Source organism: Furipterus horrens, unplaced genomic scaffold (genome assembly GCF_987537825.1).
Source record: "Furipterus horrens unplaced genomic scaffold, mFurHor1.1.pri manual_scaffold_9, whole genome shotgun sequence".
Classification (NCBI taxonomy): domain Eukaryota; kingdom Metazoa; phylum Chordata; class Mammalia; order Chiroptera; family Furipteridae; genus Furipterus; species Furipterus horrens.
This window is the reverse complement of record NW_028327179.1, coordinates 38,013,766-38,037,885: the sequence shown is the minus strand read 5'-3', so window position 1 is coordinate 38,037,885 and position 24,120 is coordinate 38,013,766. Positions and strand designations below refer to the sequence as shown.

Below are 24,120 nucleotides of genomic sequence, written 5' to 3'. Positions count from 1 at the left end.
TGCAGATGGGAAGAGTAGACTATGGATTGTTCTGTGCCATTTTACATAAGGGACTTGAGCATCTATGGATTTTGGTATTCACAAGGGAGTCCTGGCACCAATCCCCTGTGGATACCAAGGGAGGACTATAGCCAAGTTTTTGAGTGGTCAAAAGCTACACACAGAATTGAGACTGCATGAGGGTCAGAACCCCTAACCCCCGCATCATTCAAAGGTCAACTGTAAACCCTGCTGAGCCAGGGAAAGAGCCAGCAGAAGAGAAGTCTTGGTGGTGACTAAAGCCAGAATGTAGACAGAATGCAAGATGGAGAGTAGAATAATAAAAGAGAAAAATTGGAGAGACCAGTGTAACAGAAGACAAGACAGAGGTTGTGTCAGGCCAGTGCAAACCAGGATCCTGAGCCAGATTTTTAAAAGAATCATGTCACCCAACCCCAGGAACTGCTGACAAGTAATTCAGAGGCATGTTTAGATAACTCAGAGGAAGGCACACACTCAGAGGAAGGACACCAATATTAAAGAAGAAGAATATATGCTTAAGTGGTTGCATTTATATTATTGTTGGTTGGAAAAAGTTATTGTGCATTTAACACAATAAAGAGTTCTCCCACCCTTCAAAAAAGTCAGTAAAACTCTGGTGGTGCATTTTAAACTAAAAGGTGATTTAGAGTTGAGGAAATACGGCATTATGACTCAAGATTTCTGAGATCTGGCAGCATGTAAGGCATATGCTAGAAGGCAAAAAGAGCACAAATAAAATTCTGTCTTCACTATCTCACAGCTACTAATGTTAGCAGTTTACTTGTTATATGTATTATGGGTACTTCTTTTATTACTTGCTTGTAGTACTTAGCACTTCCTGTCTCAGCTGGATCCCAACCCTTCTCAGCAGGCTTTTTGTATTGTACTATTTGTCAGCTCACTTTCCCGTTTTCCTCACAATTCTAAAACTCACACTAACATTTTCAAGCCATATACTAAAGCTCAGTCCCTTCACTCTCAGCCTACAATCTTGCATTCTACCACAACAGAAAATCAAAGCTCTCCAGGAACGAATTTCCTCAAATTGTCTCGCTTCTTCTCTGTGTGTCTGTGTGTGCACAAACTTACTTACTGGCTTGCCTCCTTCCCTTGGGTCTCACGTAACAATGCATGCTTCCTGCTTTACCAAATGAGATTCTCTGACGGTTCTTCAAACCCCATCCTCTCCTCAAACTTGTTCCATTAATTATTCTGCCTCTCCCTTGCTTTCGTTATGCTTCTCTCTCCCTGCTGGCTCTCCTCTCAGCTTATAAATTAATCATGTCTCTTCCATTATTAAAAATAAAAGAAAGAAAGAAAAAGAAAGAAAGAAAGAAATAAGAGAGAGAGAAAGAAAGAAAAAGAAAGGAAGGAAGGAAGGGAGGAAGGAAGGAAGGAAGGAAGGAAGGAAGGAAGGAAGGAAGGAAGGAAGGAAGGAAGGAAGGAAGGAAGGAAAGAAACCGCCACTGACCCTGTGTTGGTGATTCATCATTTGCTCCTAAATCCATTCTCTACCCTTATTTGCCCCAAGTGTAGCCCAGAGAAGCTGACCTCTCTAGACACATCACTCAAGTTCCTTGGTCTCCTGGATTCTGGTTATGTTCATCCCATTGGACCCACTGGCAGAAGAATGGAGGGAAAGTTATCTCCTTCCTACTCTCCACAGCCACTGAGCTTTCATAACACCATCCCCCCTTCCTGATCTGTTCCCTTAAAATCAGTCCACTCCCCCATAAAATGTTTCTTTATTAAATTCAGTTCAGTTGCACTTTTTGTGTGAGCTGTTTCCTGCTAGGACTCCGACTGATATATCTCGTGTCCCCCTCCAGCTCCTTTCCATTTCTTGCCAACCATGCTTCCTGAAAGAGAAGCCTGTCCTCATACCTAGATGGTTCTTAGGCTAAGTGAAAGACAGAAAAAGACAAATACCATATGATATCACTTATATGAGGAATCTAAAACACGAAAAAAATGAACAAGCAGAACAGAAACAGACTCACGGACACAGATGGGCGGGGAATTGGGCGGCTGGGTAAAAAAGATTAGGGGATTACGAAGTATAGATTGGCAATTAGCAAACAGTCGCAAGGATGTCAAATACAGCGTAAGGAATATAGTCGATAATATCGTAATAACCATGTATGCTGTCAGGTGGGTACCAGACTTATCAGGGAATCACTTTGTAAATTATAGAAATGTCTAGCCACCATGCTGCACACCGAAAAATAATAATATTGAATGTCAACTGCAATTGAAACATAAAAATTTTCTTAAAAAGTTTATACTCACTATCTCCCATTATTGTCTCTCATTTACCTCTTCACTCAGTATGATCTGGCTTCTGCCCCACATGAATCCATTAAACTCATCTCTCAAGTAGGGAATTAGGGGCTTCCAGCTATGTCTCCCACCATCTGCCAGTAAGCCATGTGCTCCAGCCATAACAAGTGCCCCTACTTGTCTCAGGCCTCTTTCAGGGTTCCCGCCACTTGGAGAGTCATTCTCTGCTTTGGAACTCAGTGAACCCCTAGTCATTGTGCAAGCCACAACTCAGGGAACACCTTCTCCTGGATATTCCTCTCTTACTCACGTGTTCTGCACCCCTCAGAACTACTGTTTCTGACTTGCATCCCTAGCTCCTGTATATAACTCTGGCACTCATCACATTATATCACTGTGATTTACCTGTAATCCCACCAAAGAATTATCTCTCCCAGAAAAGAATGACCCTCAAGTCCTTATAAAACAAATCTTGAGGCAAAAGCTTCTGTGACAGCACTTTGTTGAGAAAGCAATTCCAGGGAAGGGGCAAGGCAGGAAAGGAGAGGGTGTCTCCGAGCTGGCCACAGCTTCCTATAAAGTGAATGCTCAGGCTTGCTGAATGTCTTCAGAGAGGTAGTATAAAGCTATTGGATCTCCAAAAAGCCAGTCCAAAAGTAGTAGGAAAGAAGAATTTATCCAACTCCCTTTTCTCATTGGTCCAAGTTTAGCCACCTAGAATAGTAACTCCTTGCACCTTGCAGGTTGCACAGATGTGAGTGCTGAGAGGGTCCCATTGTGTTTTAGTGGTAGCAGGCAAACCTTGGGGCTCAGGCAACAGGCATGAGCAGGAAGACACTGTTGGGTTCCTCCTTCAAACAAAGTGAGGGACTGTGGCTGAGGCAAGGCAGCCGCAACCTTGGGAAACACAGAAGCTGGCCCTGGTCAGGAAGCAAGACAAGTGCATAGACCTGAGGTGATATATAAAGTGAATGTGGTCCAAGGACTTATTACAGTCAAACATAACTTAATGATGGGGATATGTTCTGAGTAGTGTATTGTTAGGTGATTTCATTGTTGTGCAGACACCATAGAGTGCACTTACACAAGCCTAGATGGTCTAGCCTGCTACATACCTGCCTAGGCTATGTGGTATAGCCTATTGCTCCTGGGCTACAAACTTTTACAGCATGTAGTACTGGATATTAATAGTTGGCCACTCCAATACAATGGTGAGTATATGTGTAGCTAAACATATCTACAAAAATTACAATAAAAATACTGTATAAAAGATTTAAAATGGTACACCTTCAGAGTGCTCTTACCGTGAATGAAGCCTGCAGGACTGAAAGTCACTCTGGGTGAGTCAGTGAGTGAGTGGTGAGTGAACGTGAAGGCCTAGGACATTACTGCCCACTGCTGTAGGCTTTATGAACACTGTAAACTTAGGCTGCACTAAGTGTAAAACAATATAAGATTACCAAGCACAAAAGAAAATGGTGCAATCAAGAGACACGGTAAATGCAAAATGTATGAGGCTGCTGTCGCTGTAACACAACATAGTATTTTATGGCAACATTTTTTCATACAAGTAAAAAGAGTATACTATAAATAATGATATAAAGTACAGTATAGTAAATACATAAACCAGTAATAGTCATATGTTATCATTTTCAAGTATTACGCACTGTACATAATCGCATTGCTATACTTTTATACGACTGGCAGCACAGGTGTGCTTACATCATCACCACCACAAACGTGAGTAATTCACTGCACTGCAACTTAAGATGGCTGCGATAGAAATTTTTCAGCTCCATTACAGTCTGTCTTATGAGACCAACCCATATATATGCAGTCCATCATTGACTGAAATGTTATGTGCTATATGACTGTTCAGTTCTGGAAAAATAATAGGCACTTGGTAAATATGTATTGACGACCTTATTAGAAGAGGAAGAATTTACACCTTTACCTAACTGATAATTTGAATTGATAGGTCCAAATCTCTCAATGGGTAAGCCCAGTAAGGGCATAACTCTCATAAATGGTAACAAGCTGCAGTTAATGCTGAGGCTAAGAAGCAGAACTAACTTTCTAAAAATTTGGTGGTGGGAGTCCAAAATGCTGCAAGTAAGCTCAACCTTTCTATAATTCCTTCCTTTTCAGAGACAAGTCTAATACCCAAATCTAAGATGTTTTATTTATCAAGCAATGTTTCTCAATTGTCTGAGAGGGACAATCATCATGCAGAGCTGTCCCCACTCACCTGATCCAGATTAATCTTACAGTAATGAACAACACAAACAAATGAGCAAAACAGAACCAGAGGCATGTTAACAAGGAGCAGACTAACAGTGACAAGGGGGGAGGGAGAGAAGGGGGTAAGAAAGGGAAGGGTCTAGTCAAGGAACTAGTATAAATGACCCATGGACATGGACAACGGGGTGCGAATTGACTGTGGGAAAAGGGGTGGATAGGGTGGGGGGAGCAATGGGGGAAAAAGTGGGTCAACTGTAATAGAAAAACAGTAAATAAATTTTTTTAAGTGAGAAATATTGCCATTTGATCAAATCAGTTTTTCTTACAGTGATATAATAGTTGTAGAAATGAAAAATAGTTGTAGAAATTAGAAAATAGATCTTCCATTGGCTTCAAATTCTATACCATATTAATAAAGAGTAACTAACCAAATATTCATACTTGCTACAATAGTAACATTTCTCTGAAGAGCCAGTGCAGCTCTCCAACATTACAGTAATGTTCATCCCCCAAACTCACTTTATATCACTCACTAGTATCAGGTAAGCCCAAAATTATGTAACCTACACAAAAGTGCAGAAAGAACTCCCACAGTTCTCTGATAAGAAAAAATCTAAATCAATTTTGATTGTAGTTACCCAGCCACATGCTTAAACTAAGCAAATAAGGAAGGATTATCAATTAGATGTTTCAAGTTTAAAGCAGAAAAACTAGCTTGTGTCCAGAATTTAATCCAAGTACATTCATGTCTGTCAGAGTCCTTGGTAATGATGAGTGAAAATCTATGTCCATGTAACATTCACACTTTTCATTTAGTTTAATCCCTATAGGAACCTATGGCTTAAAGGCATTTTCAAATGTAATCCCTTGCCTCTCCCACAGGCAAAATATCAAAAAGAACAGAGTTTCCTCCAAAGAGGACATACAGTTGGCTAATAGACATATGAAAAGATGCTCAGTGTAACTAATCAGAGAAATGCAAATTAAAGCCACAATGAGATATCATCTCACACGTGTCAGAATGACTATTATCAATAAATCAACAAATAAGTGCTGGTGAGGATGTGGAGAAAAGGGAACTCTAGTTCACTGTTGGTGGGAATGCAGACTGGTGCAGCCACTATGGAAAGCAGTACGGAGATATCTCAAAAAATTAAAAATGGATCTGCCTTTTGACCCAGTGATCCCACCTCTGGGAATATAACCAAAGGAATCCAAAACAGTAATTTGAAAGAGCATAAGCACCTGTATTCATTAGAGTGTTATTTACAATCACCAAGGTTTAGAAGCTGCCCAAGTGTCCATCAGTAGATGAGTGGATAAGACAACTATGGGACATTTACACAGTGGAATACTACTTGGCCTGAAAAAAGAAAAGTCTGCCCTTTGCAACAGTATGGATGGACCTGGAGAACATTATGCTGAGTGAAATAAGCCAGTTGGAGAAAGACAAATACCATATGATTTCACTTATATGTAGAATCTATTGAACAAACTGAACTATCAGCAAAATACAGACTCATAGAGAGAACAGGATGACAGCTAAGGTGTAGGGAGGGTTAGGGGGTGGAGGGATTGAAGAAAAAGGAAAAAGGACTCATGGATATGGACAACAGTGTGATGATTGCTGGGGGGACTAAATGGTAATGGGAAAAAATGCAATAAAAAATTTAAAAGATAGGAGTTTCCTTCAGAACCACCTTCAGAAGTCACAGAGTTAGTTTCTTCCTTCGAAGGTCAGAGTGCAGCACGCTGCAGCAGGGCAGTCCCCAGGCCTAAGCAAGCTGAGCTGTGACAGCAGTCTTCCCCACAGGCTCCCGGCTGTACTCCACAGTTCTGTTATTGGAGAACCCAAATCTCATGGAAATGAACTCAAAGGAGCATTCAAAATTCTTCCATAGTATCACATCATTGAATTACACCCTGCTTTAATAAAGGCTTCACAATATTGTTATAACGGCCTATATTTACATTGACTGTTATGTATCTGACTCACAAATGATACTCTGGCAATCATTACCCTCTCAAAAAATAAATTTTAAAGGGAAGTTCTCCCTTAACATTTTTATTAAAATGCTTCTACCTAAATGTCTGTTTTGATTTTCTTAGCACTGAATTTGAAGGTCATTGTTCAAAGAAACCATATATTTAGAACTATGTTCTTGGCTACAGTAATTTATCTTTTAACCAAGAAGTAGAATTATGTAGTTGATAAAAGTACAGGCCCAATTTGATTAATGGGCATGGTGCTTAACATTTTGTCAACTATAAAAAGGCAGCAATAATATTATCTTCTTCACAGAACTGTGAAAATTAAATGAGTTAACATATGACAAGTACTTAAGACGGCACCTTGATCATAGTAACCACAATGGAAGCATTGCCACTATTACTACAAAACAGTTTCAACAGTTTTAAATAGTATATCTGCAACAAAATGATAATAACATATTCTGTTACATGTCAGTTTGTGCACATCTCCCTTCGTCTAGAGAATTGAAGCAACCCAAGAAAAAGAATAATGCCATCTCTATCTTTATAAATCTCACAGAGCCTGTCAAGGAGCCTGAAACCACACACAACTCATCTCTATTATGTGTTGTGGTGCATGAAACAATGAGTCAAAATATATCCCACTCATCCAAAAATAAAAATGTCTTCAAAGCTTTAAGAAAACAAAGAGAAAATGTAGGTGAGTACATTTACCATTCTCTCATGCATACCAGCAACTTAAGTAGGAACTAACTCAATTTAATGCAGTGTTATAAAACCATAAATAACTATAAATTAAAATCACAAAGACCCTTCATAAATAAAATAACATGAACAAATGAAAGCTAACCAATCAAATACTTTTGTGATTTTTCATGAGTAACAAACCCAATAGACTGTATTTTTAAGTATGCAATTTTAATCAATTTTGGCTTTCTTTCTCTTTTAAATTATGCAAGCTATATGCTCTGGGCTCCAAGTATCTTTCTGTTTAGCTATAAGGAAGAGAATAAAATATGCACATGTAAAGCACGTGCCTTAGAGATAGAAAATTCTTGCACACTGGCTTCTGGCTACCTCGGCTCATCATAACTTGAGAGTCTGAAGCAGAAGGGCCAGCAGCAACTGAGAATGATGCGGTGCAGTGAACTGTTTAATTCAGAGTCTTCTGAACAACCGTAAATGTAAACAAGCATAGAGAATAGACAGCCCATTTTTAAAGGAACATTTGTAGTAATTTAAAGTAATATTTTTGCCCTTTATAGTTAATAAAAAGAAACTGCCATGCCATTGCCAATGTTACTGCCACTTATGCAAACAAGATTGAAAAGAAATTCAGGAAGCAGAGCTGACTTTTAGTCCACAGTCTATCCCCCCATGGCAGCCACCACTTCTGATGCATCTTGTTTGTGCCTTGCTTCCTTGTCTCAGGTTTCAAGAGGAATGTTCTGAGTTCTGTTCTTTAAACTGAGATCCTACAGAGCAGAAAATTTACAAATTTGAAATATAAAGAGAATAGTACATCTTATTGCTGTAGAACAAAATTATAAGCCTCCACAAACTTATTTCATCCTTGGAAAAAATTAAAAGAGAAACTCTTGGTCAAAATAGTATTTTAAGAGATGCCACATAAAGAAATAATCTTGTAAATTTTAGTTCCTTAAGAATTCAAAGTATTAAGATAGCTGTTACTTTTCTCAGGGAAACAAAAAATAGGTTAATTAGAGATTATGTATTTTCCAAGGACCCCTGGAGCCCAGTGAACAAAGAGCAAAGTTAGAGAACGAGTCAGGTATATCTTATTCCAATTAAATCTATGTACTTTGTAGCCCTCATCAAAAAATATTCCTGTCTTCAGTGTTTACAGAGAAGAAAAAAGCCCCCCCACTGCTAACTACAAAGATTTTATGTAATCTTCCTAGAATGTAACCTTTAACTACATACAATGTAAAGAAACCCTCTCATCTATCAAAGGAAATGATGTTGGTTTCTTTTATCTATAGGATAAATTTGCCATAAAAAATGAAATATATTCATCTGAGCAGTAAATAAATTCACCAGCACTGTGTATAGTAACTTAACAATACATGAAATCATGGATAGATTTATTTATAAATGTATCATATTTAGATCTTCTACATATCATAATAAAAGGCAATGAGGATAGAGTCAGGATACAGATTAAGTGCTATAGAAGTCCCAAGGACTAGCAAAGTGCCTACACATAGTTGGCACAGAGCAAACACTTGGCAAGTGACTGTATCAGGTGATTGGGAGAGAGAGGATGATTCATTTTATGGCTCCATGCTATTAAATAACTATGTTACTGAATCCCTGCTCAGGGTCAGAACCAAGGCAAACATTTCAAGACACAGTACTCCCAGCCTGATGTTTCGTCAAGTACCCCACACAGTCTCTCTTTCCAGCAAAATAGTTCCTCACTTTCAGACTTACTTTTAGTGATTATCATAATATATGTGGTTGATGAGAAAAAAAATTAGTCTCCTCCTTTCAAAACACATGCATAAAATTCCTGATTATAAAGTGTAATTATAAAATTATTGTTGATGGCTATAAAAATGTGCCCCAGATGTTTAGTGCATTCCCTTAGGAAAAAGCATGCAAGAGATAAGCAGTTCAGAGATGGTTTGGAGGTTCCGTGAAGTCACAAGACTCCTTCTGTCTTTCTGCTTCATCCCTCTTGACTTCCATCCTCAAAGTCACCTTATGATCCAAGGTTGCTGCAGAGAGGCTCCTGCCATTATATTAATATGACAGTCCGCTGAAAGACTGAAGAGAAAGATGACAAAAGTGCACCCTCTCCTTTTTAAGAGCCTTCCTAGAACTCCTTCTGATACATCTATTTATATCTCATTTACCAAAATCTTGGTCCATGGCCGAAAGAAGCAAAAAAGCCTGGCAAAGGGTCTCTTAAGTAAGCATGCTGCCCAGGTTTCTCTCACTAAGGATGGGGAATAATGGATATCGGGAAAGAACTACCTCATATGCTTTTTGCAATGTGTAAATAAAAACAGTGCCATCAATGAAGGAGAGGGAAGTAAACTGCTGCCACAGTAAGAAGCTGACTGAAAAAAAAATTAGTTGCTAATAAAAAAATTTCTAAAATCTAGTGTTCCTAGATTTAGTTTAAGAATCTTCCGTCAGAATGTAATACAAATAAAATGGAGATTTACCATAAGCTTTTACAAAAGAAATTAAACCCACATTATTTCCTAAGCTAAGTTTGTGTCGAAAAATTAGGAAAAGCAATTTTAACTAAGTCCTTATAAATGCTCTTTGTCTTTGTCTTTCCCAGCACAGACTGTTTAATCGCATAAAATGAAGGGGTGAAATTTCTATTTTTGCTGCTATGGCAACAGAACGATATCATTCTTTAAGAAGTTTGTTTAATGTCTTCACTGATGTTTTGATTCAAAATAATTACAGAATGTTAAATTTTGAAAATCCTACATGTATTTGAAAGCAGCACCTGAATCTTTTTAACTAAAGAATATCATGGTCATCTATCATCTTAAAAAATGTCACCACTATAAAAAGTGCAAACATTCATTGAGAATAAAAATGAAACCCTATGAAATGAAGTGACTGGAACCCAGGACAGAGTTCACTTTACCACTGGGTGATGCCCTATCAGCACTGGGAATATAACAGTGAATGAGACATGGCCCAGCCCTCAGAACAAATGAAGGAATTCAAGAGATGATGAGTAATTTTGATACAGTGAGTACAGAACTTCAAATAGAGAAGAAAATAAAGCATCTTGATTATTAAAATAAGAGGACTCTTACAAATATTTTGAGGACAACTAGTTTATAAAAAGAAACATGGATTTACTATTGTAACAGACTAAATTCAAACCATTTACTCATTATTACAACTCCTCCACAATAAAAGCCCTCAAAACCTTCTCAAAATCCAACTTTTACACAATACATCGTTCCACTCAAACTGGTCTAATTAGCAACCTCTATCAAGCACCACGTGCTCATCTGCCCCCTCTGTTATAAACAACTCATAGCCCTCCTCTCCCTTCCCCTCTTCTCCCTTCCCCTCCCATCTTCTCTCCTCCCCTCCCCTTTGCTCCCCTCTCAGCTCCTCTCCTCTCTCTCTCTCTCTCTCTCTCCATTCAGCTAAATTCCTCCCTTCTTGCAAACCCACTTCACACCTTTCCTCAATGGAATCTATCCCAAATCAAAATCTTTGATCTTCTTTAGCCTTTTCACCTGCAACCATTGATATGATTCCTCATATTTCCTTTCTTATTACAAATCTTATCTTCCTGGACAAATTTTAATTTCTGTGGTAACAGGAATTGTTTTATATCTCTTTGCATCATCTGAGCCTAGAGTAGGAGAGATATTCAGTGAATGTTGATAACTTTGGTAATTATCAATCATATGCCTTTACCCATGCACAGAGGGAAGGCCAGGAGAAGCACCCTAGAACTAAGATACCCACAGAGGAATTGAGGAAACCACATTAGACTTCCCTTTCTTCCAACCACACAAACAGTTGCAAAGATAAGCATAAAATATTCTCTTAAGTCTAGAGATATATAACAATAGTAAATCAAAGTCATTTATCAGGTGTTTTGAAATCCCAAGATAAAAAGCTATTAAATTAGTATAAGGTCCTCATCAATCATCTTAGATGCTAAAATTATCATTTAAGCAAAGCATGAATAAAATGCTCATCCCTGAGGAATGGCTCCACTAACACATATACTTTTTAAAAATTGAACTGGTTAAATAATCCTTATCTAAAATATGATGCAACTTCCTTTTAGGGCATCCTAACACCTTACCACAAGCAGGTTATTTCTAAGAAATTTCCCAGTCACTGAGCTTGGGTGGTACTTGAGGTGAAGTGTGGGCAGTTTTACTGCCAATACAGAAAAAATAAAACAAAAAACAACTGACTGGTGTCTCAGAAATTGGATAGGAGGATGCTAATAAGAAAAAGTGGAATTTTCAGCTGATACTAAAAAGAAATCTGAGTTTTATAGACATACTTGTAGTCAGCTCTTAAATCAACACCTCCATGAACAAAGTAAGAAAGACAAGGCTACACTTCCACCCCACTCGTCATTCATTCATTCATTCATTCATTCATCATTCTAACATGTAAAGTACTAATATATCCGTTAAATACCATGGGCTACATGTAACAGAAAACACCTTCTCAAACTGGTCTAATTAGCAAGAAAACTGAATTATGTCATATAACATGAAGCCACCAAGATAAGAGACTTTTCAAAGTTGACTGATTCAATGGCTCAAGGGTGTTCTCAAGCATTCAAGTCTTATTTTTCCTTTCCATCGGGGTTAGCTTTGTCCTTAAACTGGCCACAAGATGGTTGTAGTAGTTCCAAGTTTCACTTCCACACAACATAATATCCAGAAACAGAATAAAAAATTATCTCTTTCAATTTTTCTAAGGCAAATTCCCCTTATTTCTCATCGGCAGAACAGGACCATATGTTCACCTTTACTCACTAGCAAGGGAAAGAAGATTTCTGTCATTGGCTTCGTTTGTTAGCAAACTACTTAACTCTACCATTGTAGAGAGAGTAGACAACACATAAATGAGCAAGAGTTCCTGTGTTCCAACCATATTTACAAAAATTGATGGAGGGTTGAATTTGGCTTTGTGTACTTAAGAGTTATTTCCCCAGAAGCATTTGTAAACTCCTAAACAAAACTGAGGTGGAAGAAAGAAGATGGAAAAGAGCAAATGGGTGTAACAACCAGCAAGGTCTGCTACAACCTCCAGTGTGCTCCACACTAATGCTAGCATGTAACTAAGGCCAGGCTGCCTGGTACCCTTTTGTGATTTCTTTTCTTCTTTCAGGGATGATAATAAAAATATCAAGTGACTTGGGAATGGGGGCAAGGGAAAGAAAATAAAATAAATAAGACTTAAGAAGAAGAATGTATTTTCTCTTTCTGATGGTTCATTGTTGTTGTACAAAAATGCCATCAATTTCTGAATAGTGACTTTGTATTCCACTACTTTGCCAAATTCACTTATTAGTTCACATAGTTTTTTGGTGTACAATACAGGGTTTTCTCTGTACACTATCATGCCATCTGCAAATAATGACAGTTTTACTTCCTCCTTTACAATTTGGATGCGTTTTATTTCTTCTTCTTGTCTAACTGCTGTGGGTAGAACTTCCAGTACTTTGTTGAATAAGAGTGGTGAAAGTGGAAACCCTTGTCTTGCTCCTGATCTTAAGGGAAATGCTTTTAGTTTTTGCCCATTGAGTTTGATATTGGTTGGCTGCAGGTTTCTCATAAATGGCCTTCATTATGTTGAGGTATTCCCACTTTACTGAGTGTTATCATAAATGGGTGTTGTACTTTATTAAATGCCTTTTCATCATCTATTGATATGATCATGTGGCTTTTGTCTTTCATTTTGTTTATATGGTGTATTACATTTATTGGTTTGCAAACATTAAACCATCCTTGCATCCCTGGGATGAATCCCACTTGATCATGGTGTATGACCTCTTTAATGTATTGTTGGATCCAGTATGCCAATATTTTGTTGAGGACTTTAGCATCTATGTTCATCAGGGATATTGGCTTGTAGTTTTATTTTTGTTGTGTTTTTACCTGGTTTTGGAATTAGGATGATACTGGCCTCATAAAAAGAGTTGGGGAGTCTTTCCTTCCTCTTTGAATTTTTTGGAATAGTTTGAGAAGGGAAGGAATTAGCCTTTCCCTAAAAAATAAAAAATAAAGAAAAAAGAAGAAAAGAAAAGAAAAAGAATGTAACTAGAAAATAAACTTGAAAGACAAGAGAAGTATCATTGAAAGAAAGTCAATGGGTTTTTGTGGATTAATTCGCTTTTTAAACAATGATTAAGTGTGTATTATGTTACAGTTAAATTTTAGTGAGCTCTTACTAATGTGCTAAGCATGGTGCCAAATGCTTTACACAAATTATCTCATTTAATTTTCACAACAATTCCATGAGATAGATTTCCCCATACTACAGAATAAGACATATAAATAACATGGTCACAATGACAGTGTAGGGAAACCAGGTCATTTGCCCCTCAGAGCCAAACCCTGAGCTACAGTGAAACCAGCAACTGAGCTAAATGTTAGAAAACTGAAGGGGGATACGATAGACAAGATCCTTTCCTTTGGGAAACATACATCCAGTTAGAGATAAAATATCAAAAAAATTACATTATTAAAGCTATGATATAAACTGAAAATAAACAGGGTGTCCTACTTTAGATAGAGTGCATGAAAAGTGGCATTTATGATATGACCTGAAGGAAAAGATGGAGCCACAGATGGGGAGGAGGAGCTGGCCAGAGAGAAGGAGTCCAAAGTAGAACATTCCCAGCAAAGGGACCAGCAACTACAAAAGCCTAGATGGAGAACAGGGTGGAATGTTTGAGGAACACAAGAAGGTGATCCAATATAGTTTGGTGAAACCAGGAGAAGAGTGGCATCAGATGAGAGGTAGAGAGGTCAGAAGAGTCTTATCATAGACCAAGAAGTAGAGTATGGATTTTTGTCCTCAGTGCAATGGAAAGCCATCACAGAGTTTGAAGTAGGTGGATAATTTGACATCGGCTAGATTTCTTTTTTCTTTTGATTTAATTTTTATTGTATTTTTTCCATTACCACTTAATCCCCTTATACATAAATTTGATTTCTAAAAAAAGCACACTGACTGCTCCACAGAGAATGGAAGTGATGGCAGGAAAGCAGACACCGCCTGGGGAACTATTTCACTTTTTCAGGCAAGAGAGAAAAGTGGTATGGCCTAGGTTAGTGAATTCCAGATATATTCTGACTTCAAAAAATTGAGATACAATTGATACAACATAAAATTCACCAATTTAAAGTGTAAACTTAGGTAGTTTTTAGTATATTCACAAGGTTGTATAACCATCACCACTAATGAATTATAGAACATCTTCATCACCCTTGTCCTCCCAAAAGAGGTCCATATCTCCTTAGTAATCATTCCTATTCATTCCTCTTCCTATCCCCTGGCAAACACTAAATGTATTAGTTAGGCTCCCCCAGAGAAACAAAACCAACAGGAGATGATAGAAGATAGATGATAGATGATAGATAATAGGAGAGAGAGAGAGAGAGAAAGAGAGAGAGAGAGAAAAGATAATAAGCAATTTACTTGTGCGATTATGGAGGTTAACAAATGCCAAGAACTGCAATCAGCAAGCTGGAGACCCAAGAAAGCTGGTGGTTCAGTTCTGGCCAGAAGGCCAGCAGGCTCGAGAGACAGAAGGAGCTGATGTTTCAGTTGGAGTCCAAAGGCAAGAAAACACTGATGTTGCAGATCAAGAACTCCTGCCTAGTTCTCTGCTCCTCCAGTTCAACGGACTGCTGCGTTTTCCTGTGCAGTGCCAGCCTGAACCCTGAGACACGATGGTGAAGGTCGGAGTGAACGGATTTGGCCGTATTGGGCGCCTGGTCACCAGGGCTGCTTTTTACTCTGGCAAAGTGGATATTGTCGCCATCAATGACCCCTTCATTGACCTCAACTACATGGTCTACATGTTCCAGTATGATTCTACTCATGGCAAGTTCAAAGGCACAGTCAAGGCTGAGAACGGGAAGCTTGTTGTCAATGGAAAGTCCATCACCATCTTCCAGGAGCGAGATCCCACCAACATCAAATGGGGTGATGCTGGTGCTGAATATGTTGTGGAGTCCACTGGGGTCTTCACTACCATGGAGAAGGCTGGGGCTCACTTGAAGGGTGGAGCCAAGAGGGTCATCATCTCTGCCCCTTCTGCTGATGCCCCCATGTTTGTGATGGGTGTGAACCAAGACAAGTATGACAACTCCATGAAGATTGCCAGCAATGCCTCCTGTACCACCAACTGCTTGGCCCCCCTGGCCAAGGTCATCCATGACAACTTTGGTATCGTGGAGGGGCTCATGACCACAGTCCATGCCATCACTGCCACCCAGAAGACCGTGGATGGCCCCTCTGGGAAGCTGTGGCGTGATGGCCGAGGGGCTGCCCAGAACATCATCCCTGCTTCTACTGGCGCTGCCAAGGCTGTGGGCAAGGTCATCCCTGAGCTGAATGGGAAGCTCACTGGTATGGCTTTCCGTGTCCCCACCCCCAATGTATCGGTTGTGGATCTGACCTGTCGCCTGGAGAAAGCTGCCAAATACGATGACATCAAGAAGGTAGTGAAGCAGGCATCAGCGGGCCCCCTCAAGGGTATCCTGGGCTATACTGAGGACCAGGTTGTCTCCTGCGACTTTAACAGTGACACCCACTCCTCCACCTTTGATGCTGGGGCTGGCATTGCCCTCAATGACCACTTTGTCAAGCTCATTTCCTGGTATGACAATGAATTTGGCTACAGCAACAGGGTGGTGGACCTTATGGTCCACATGGCCACCAAGGAGTAAGAGCCCCCAGGACCACCAGCCCCAGCGACAGGAAGAGAGGCCCTCAGCTGCTGGGGAATCCTTGCCCCAAACTGATCCCCCAACATACTGAGAATCTTCTGACCTCTAGTTGCCATCCTAGACCCCCCTAAAGAGGGGAGGGGCTTAGGGAGCCCTACCTTGTCATGCACCATCAATAAAGTTCACTGTACCCAGCCAAAAAAAAAAAAAAAAGAACTCCTGCCCAGGAGTTGTTTCCTCCTACTCACAGGAAAGTCAGTCCTTTTGTTCTCTGCAGATCTTCAACTAATTGGATATGACCCACCCAAACTAGATAGAGATATCTACTTTACTTAGTCTATTGATTCAAATGTTAACTTCATCCAGAAACACGCTGACAGACACGTCCAGTCAAGTTAACACATAAAATTAATGATCATATTAATCTGTATATAGAGAAGATACTGAGACCAACTCGGAAGTTTTAATTATCTTCTGAAACAATTATAATTCTCAGTATAATATTAACTGTGTTTATATTCATGCAATGACACAAATTTAGCTATACACAGCATAAGGTTTTTTAAAACCTTTTATATACATCACAAATTTCTCACCTTGACCCTGTCACTGATTTTTACATCAATAAGCTGGAAGGAAAAAAAGAATTTGTATTTTTCTGTATACTTCATGCTTGATATGGCTGAGTAAGGGTTTAGAATAAAGCATCTGGAAGGGAGAGTACCAGACAAAATTTGAAAGTGTTTTCCAGTGAAAGAAGCTGGGAAGTAATTAAATATACTTAAATAATATTCTGCCTCCCTGAATGGGTGTTATTCATATATAATTTCAATGAAAGCAGATGCCCATCACAAAGAGAAACTACCTGTAGTACTCAAGGGATTTATCATATTAGCACTAAATCTCTTTTCAACTAAGAAAACGATCAGAAGTTTCAGCTTCCTATTTTATTCATTTTTTATGTCCAAAGGAACTCTTCCTCTGTCTCTCACAGGGACTATCAGACTTAAAAGTTCCCAAGAATGATGTGAACAGTTCAACATTAAAAATTTTACCTTACTTACTTACTTATTTCTCCATACACTTGGAAAATTTAGGCAGAGGCAGTTCAACTGACATGAGAATACATGAAATCATCAACAACATCCCCATCAGACTACAAAGCTGATGGGCTTTTATAGCAAGTCAAGAAATTCAGATCCTATCCAGAAATGATCACAATCCTTGACGGGACTAAAGAACTATCACTAGTGCCTCTTCCCACCATGGTCACTTAACCAAGGGCACCTCTGGGTTCATTTTAGGTCACATAGGTACCCAAATTACCATAGGTCATAAAGGTACCTCTCAAAAGTGTTCAACTAGTCAGGTGCACCACAAAGTGATTTGCTCTAGAAACCCAGATCTAATCAGTTAGTTTGTGTACTAAATCACTGTTTATGAAAAAGCCTTTAGTATGGGTTTATATAGGAAACACATGGTATGTGATGGACCTCTCCAAGCAAATTAAGAGTAGACAGACCCACTATCTAGGAGTTGACAGAATTAAATGTCATTACGAAGGGTGGACAAACAAATGCAAGACTAGATTTTCATTAATGGAAGGTCTACAATATACATGTACGTAATTAACAAACATATACCATTGCATTATATATGGCATTATAATTGAGGATATAAAAGAAATACAAGTACAAGCCCTTCAAGAGATCAGTACATAGAAAATTGTGAATTGATCAAGAAGGTATACTAGCTAAACAATGATAACATAAAAACATAAATGTATGCTATTCTCTTATTATACAATTTGTTCACACTTTTCCTCTAATTTATAAAGCATTTTAACATGCATTAGTTCAGAGTGATCTGTACTGCAAGGCTAAAAAGTTGGTGAATGTTGAAGCATTATCTGTATTTCTACAAAGAAGAAACTGAGGTCCACAGAAGTCACATAGTGTTGCCTCATGTTTGATGGTTACTGAGTGGTGGAACTAGAATTCAAAACCAGGGCTCCTAACTCTGAATCTGGTCCAGGCTTTCGCCAACAGTGACACTTCTTACATTTGAGGCCAGATAATTCCTTATTGTGAAGGACTGCCCAATGAACCACAGGGTGTTTAGCAGAATCACTGATCTCTATACATCAAATGTCAGTAACAAAGCCTCCCTCCCCCAAGTCATGACAGCCAAAAATGTCTCAGACATTGCCAAATGTCCCCCTTTCAGACAAATTCACACACCCCACTGGGGGCCACATAGCTTGTCTGCTTTCTAGGGTTATATTCAGATTAATAAACTACTTATATATTTACAGTATAAGGCAATCCTGATTTATTAGATCATCAATTTTTCATAAACCAAACATATGTGTGTGTGTATGTGTATAAAAGTCTATTTTTCCAATATTTTTTTAGGATTCCATAGTTTCTTGATCTTTTTCAAAGAGCCTGAGGCAACTATAAGGCCTCATAATCAACAAGCACAACAAACTATAAAGTTAGAAAAGTGATAGTTAATAGACAGTTAATGGAGCATTCTGGAGTTTTCATGGTTTAAAAAACATTTTTCTTAAATATGTTTACATATTAATGTAATAACAAATAAAAGTACCAAATTGGTTTAATTTCTACTCCCTCTCTTCCCATTTCTGGTATCCACATTTTCCAGTTGTGGAAGGGAAGTATAAAGAGACTCCTAACAAATTACCCAGTCAATATCATCCAAGAAAAAAAACAGCTGACAAAACGCCTGCTTTGGCACCAACAGCCTCTCCTTGGCGTTCCCAGTGTGGCCACTTAAGAACATCAAGCATGTAACACTACTTGACTTATGCAGGGTAGTCAGTGTTTTGATTTCTTAGCTTTTTTTTTGGAAACAGAATTTGTTTTAATCACACCATCATTTGCTTTGCTCTGCTATAGGAAGTAAAAAATAAAAACCTCCCCAACAAAGGTGCTAGACGGGAAATAGTTAAAATGAAAAATGTATACTGTGTCAGTAAACTCTCCAGGATAACTCAACTAATTTTAGTAAATAAAATATTCTATCAATTACATCTTGATTATTCAACTATAAAAATCAACTGGGTAGATTTCTACCCAGAGTCCCAGTGTGGCTTCAGAGCTGGCCGATCAACAGTGGACATGATCTTCTCCCTACGCCAGCTGCAGGAGAAGTGTCACGAGCAGCATAAACCACTCTGCCTCGCCTTTATCGACCTCACGAAGGCGTTTGATCTGGTCAGTCGAAGCGGACTCTTCAGCTTGCTACAGAATATTGGCTGTCCACCACATCTGCTTGCTGTGGTCATGTCCTTTCACGACAACATGCACAGCACGGTGTCCTACAACGGCGCAACCTCTGAGGCCTTCCCAGTCAGCAGCGGAGTAAAGCAGGGCTGCGTCCTTGCGCCTACGCTGTTCGGAATCTTCTTCTCCATGCTCCTCCAATACGCCTTTAAGGACTGCAGCGAGGGTGTCTTCATTCACACCAGATCCGATGGCAAGCTCTACAACCTGGCCCGTCTACGAGCCAAGACCAAAGTCAAAGAGGTGCTCATCCGTGAGATGCTCCTCACCGACGACGCAGCCTTGACATCACACTCCAAAGAGGGACTCCGGCAGTTAGTCACTTGCCTTTCCCACGCATGCAAGGAGTTCGGACTAGCCATCAGCCTGACGAAGACGAACGTTATGGCTCAAGGCACGGGGACTCCCCCATGCATCACCATCAATGGATACACCCTGGAGGTTGTCAACGATTTCACTTACCTCGGGTCCACCATCTCGAGCTCTCTGTCAGTCGACTTGGAGGTCAATCGGAGAATCGCCAGGGCAGCCACAGTTATGGCCAAACTGAACCGGCGAGCGTGGAACAATTCCAGCCTCACTGAGAAAACCAGACTGCGCATCTACCAAGCCTGCGTACTCAGCACTCTCCTCTATGGCAGCGAGACGTGGACCACCTACGCAAGGCACGAAAGGAAACTCAACAGCTTCCACATGAGGTGCCTGCGACGCGTCCTGCATGTCGCCTGGCAGGATAAGGTCCCCAACACCGAGGTGCTGAAGCGAGCCAACATGAGCAGTTTGCATGCAATTCTTAGTGAGAGACGCCTCAGGTGGCTCGGCCATGTCAAAAGAATGGATGCAGGCCGTATTCCCAAAGACCTCCTCTACGGCGAGCTAGCAGAAGGCCAGAGGATGACAGGGCGCCCAAAACTGCGGTTCAAAGACATCTGCAAAAAGGACATGACACAATGCTCCATCAATCTCAACACATGGGAAGTTCAAGCAGACGACTGCCTAGCCTGGAGGCTTGCGGTCAGGCAAGGTACCTCACGTGCAGAGGCTGTGCCCAACGAGGAGGCGGTCCAGAAAAGATCGAGGCGGAAGCAGCGTCAACAGCAGCAACAACAGCCATCTGCCTTCACCTGTAACAAGTGCGGCAGGGATTGTCACTCCCGAGTCGGACTGCACAGCCATTCTCGGCGGTGCAGATAGACTCTCAAGAAGCTACGCCATCGTCTCTTGAGACGGACGGCTGCCGACGACGACGAAAAATCAACTGGGTGTATAAAATGCACAGTAAAGAATATAAATGACTTGAAATTATAGCTTTAAGTAGAAAATTAGATCATTTCCCACAATCATGTATTCTGGGCCTCCTTTCTGTTCTGTTCATTAGAATTATGCAACAGTGTCTGGAGACAGCATCCCCAGCTTTATCAACAACACCTACAAAGCACAGCTCCCCTGGGGAAAACAGCACCAACAAGCTCTGTCGGTGGTAGCAACCTTCAGTGCAGTTTTAGCACTATATTTCACCTGTGTTTTAATAAGAGACTGGACCTAGGTTACACTTAACAGATCCTACCATGTGAACTCCTGTGGTTTAGAATAATTTGATGTGCTAAAATACTAAGGATAAACTCTTCACATTTTCACAACAAAGATTCAGAATATGCTATGATTCTGATTCATATTGCACGTGTTTTCAGAACAGACCAATTTCAGGTCTAAAGGTCAACACCTAGGAAAGATGATGCAAGAATAAAAACAGTACCATATGGAACTCCCTGAGTTGACTGAAAAACACATCCAAGAGAGCCAGATTAGCCTCACAGAGAACACATTACTGTCCATATGCAAGGCAAAGTGCTGCATAGACATCGAAAGCTCCATGTGCCATTTGGAGACTATCCCTGCAAGCCACCACACCATCCCTTGTGAAACTGTTCTGGTGAATATTCATCAACAAAGGTTGCCACTAGGAAACTACATCTTAAAAAAAAAGACAGGAAAGGAGACAGTTGTAAATGGAGCTGTGAGGTGCAAGGAGGCACATCCTGAGTGACTGCAGACTTCATAGTGGCTATTTAGGAAAAGCCTCTCCTTGCCCCCAGCCGTAGACTGAAGAGTAGTTTTTTACACCAGGAAAGATACAGCTCCTGAATCCCTTTCCCAGTAAACGTGAAGGTGCCCTGTAAACAAGTCATGCCAGAGACGCCTGAAGGAGTGCGGAAGAGTGGCCTGCTTTCATTCACTGGCCCGGAGTCAGCATCTGACTGGCCCTGCAGTGCCGCTGGCCCGCTGGGGGCTCTGAGCCAGCCCTTAATCTGCCGCTGCTGTCGTCATTACTCTGCCTTTGCTACTAACCTGAGCAAGTGCCAACAGCATTCCACATAGTGGGCAGAATACACAATAGGAAATGAACCTCACTCAGCTTCGTATCATAAGCTTCAGCTTGGCTGATTAAAAACAGGGAAAGCACTATCATTTCAATGCTTGCAATCAGGGGAACAAAATAGCCTTCACTGGCCCATATCAAAAGGGAGTGGCACTGCTGACTCTCTGGCGAAGCTGATGCACCCTGTAAAGAGTGCTGACATAGAATAACTGCAGATTATGCAGAGGATAGGAGGCAGCTTAATGGGCTGGGGAGTTTACATGTAAGTTCTCTTTCTTATTTAGCTGTGTGACCTGGGAGATTCCCTTGACTTCTCTGAGCTTCATCAAGAAGACATTCTTCATTTATAAATGAAAATACTGTAACTCATAACTGGAGGAGGATTAAAGGAAATCATGTGTAACAGGGATTACAGTGCATTGTTTATTTTTTCTTTCACAAATTAGGCTCCCAGGAAACCATTCTGCCAGAAAATGACATAAAGAAAAACTAGGTCCAACTGGAAGAAGCAGAGAGCCCATCACGCCAGGCTCCCAAATTATTGCGAGGAACAAAGCAGGGTATGCAGGCAAATGGTCTGTCTAATGCTTCCATGGTTAAGCTGAAATCCCAAAAGAGGTAGATGTGTTGCTAGACAGATTGAGTAGGCTCAATTATGAAAAATGAAGCAGCTTTATTTTCTATCCACATTTGAACTTAATAGTAAACTGTGATCCACCAAAGTTACAAGTCAGTGATGATCTATGCTGTCAGATTTGGCTGAGGAGTCTGAATCCTGAGATTTACTTTTTTCATTAAATGTTACCAATCAAGAAGTCAAGGATCCCAGCTGGGTAAAGGTCAAACTAATTTGCCAGTTACAGGTATCTCAGTCCAATTCAATAATGTTTCCAGTCACTTCTAGCTTAAAAATTAGTCCAATCCAGCTCCGAGCCAAGGTGCCTGTCCCTTCTAACACAGATTGCACTTGTCACAGTTACAAGTTCCCTCCCTGCCCCATACAATCACACTATTGAGGACAGCAAGAAGAAAGAATGGGTGGGGATAGAAAATGGGTGGAGTTTGCTCCACTGTTCCCATTTTCTTGGCCACTGCTACTTCTCGATATGATGCCAGCAACAAATAATTGTTGCCAACAGCATGGTTGGCTTGCCCTATATGAATAATAAAGATGAAGCCTTCTACCACCCAAGTGTTCTTGGTGTAGGAAAGCATGCTAGCAGACATTGTTCACTCCACAAAGATACACAAGATGTCGAGAAGGAAGTTTTTGCATCTCCACTAGACCCTACCAGTGATAAGCAGAGCACTCCCTCATGCAGTTGTACATTGACCTCACTTAGCGGGGTACATTTCCCAGTGAAACCCAACAATGCCTCCCACTCAACCACATACTGCTTCCTTAACACAGGTCCTTAGAAATTTGCAGCCCCCCTCCCCTCCAATTTGGGGGGATGTTGTCAAGCATTGGCTTGTGGGGCCAGATGCCTTCACTCTCTCCACAATGAAGTGCCCCATGCCCCAGCTCTTCACTCCTGTATAGCTTAGGGCACTTCTGTGAGTAATTCCAGGTGAGAAGTGAACCACACTCCTTCACAACCTCCCATGCTATGCGCTGATTAGACATTCCCACTTGTTTTGGAGAAGGAAACATGATGAACGGCCTTCCCAAGAGGAGGAAGAGAGGCTTTCTTTTCCATAGGCAGCCATCAGTCAGAGCACAGGTCTGGCTGGCCACTTCAGAAGGAGGGGCCATGCAGGGGCTGCCCTGAGATCCAGGGGTGCCCCATGGACTCAAACTCCAGCATCTCCAGACTTCTGGGTGGCAGGTCCTGTAGATTAGTCAGTCAGGCACCTGTGAGTCTCCCTCATTGGCCAAGATGGGAGCAGGGAGGGTTCTTACACCAAATGCACCAAAAAACTGGAAAGTTGAATGGATAGGGCCCAAGAGCACCAAAAGCTAGAAAGATAAATGAACCAGAAAAAAGCCTTCCCTTCCCTATCCCTACAGGAACTGCAGGCTTGGGCAGGAAGGGGAGATGGCCTTTGAGACGGGAGGCCACCATTCTCCCAGATCACATGGCACCTGAATGAAACCTTTTTCCTTTTGCACCAGCCCCTGCCTCATGAGTTTGGTTTTCACTGGGGCAGGCAGCAGGTAGCACAGGGGAATTGGCATGGGCATCTCTTAGTGTTGTTATACATCACCATGTGATACCCTTAATATCAGGAGCTAGAAGCATGTTCTAACATGTCCTAATATGCCAAGAGAGAAATACCACCCTGTTTATTTTCAAGGAAGGATAAGGAAGAAGTGGGATACTGGAAGGCCCTACCTTGCATTTTTACAAAAGCAAAGATAGACGAACCTCACGGGGACCAGCTGATGGCACCCTTTCCCAAGGCCATACATACATGGTACCAGACAGGCGCTTCTTTCCATGGGGCCTAGACT

The 24,120-nt window shown here is 40.6% G+C and overlaps 1 protein-coding gene and 1 pseudogene across 1 annotated transcript in view; one reads left to right on the top strand and one right to left on the bottom strand.

Annotated features, from left to right (window-relative positions):
- The window catches only part of ELAPOR2 (endosome-lysosome associated apoptosis and autophagy regulator family member 2), a 190,891-nt gene that overhangs the window by 113,753 nt on the left and 53,018 nt on the right, over positions 1 to 24,120 (bottom strand). The window lies entirely within an intron of this gene.
- LOC150001624 (glyceraldehyde-3-phosphate dehydrogenase pseudogene) lies at positions 14,911 to 16,089 on the top strand (annotated as a pseudogene).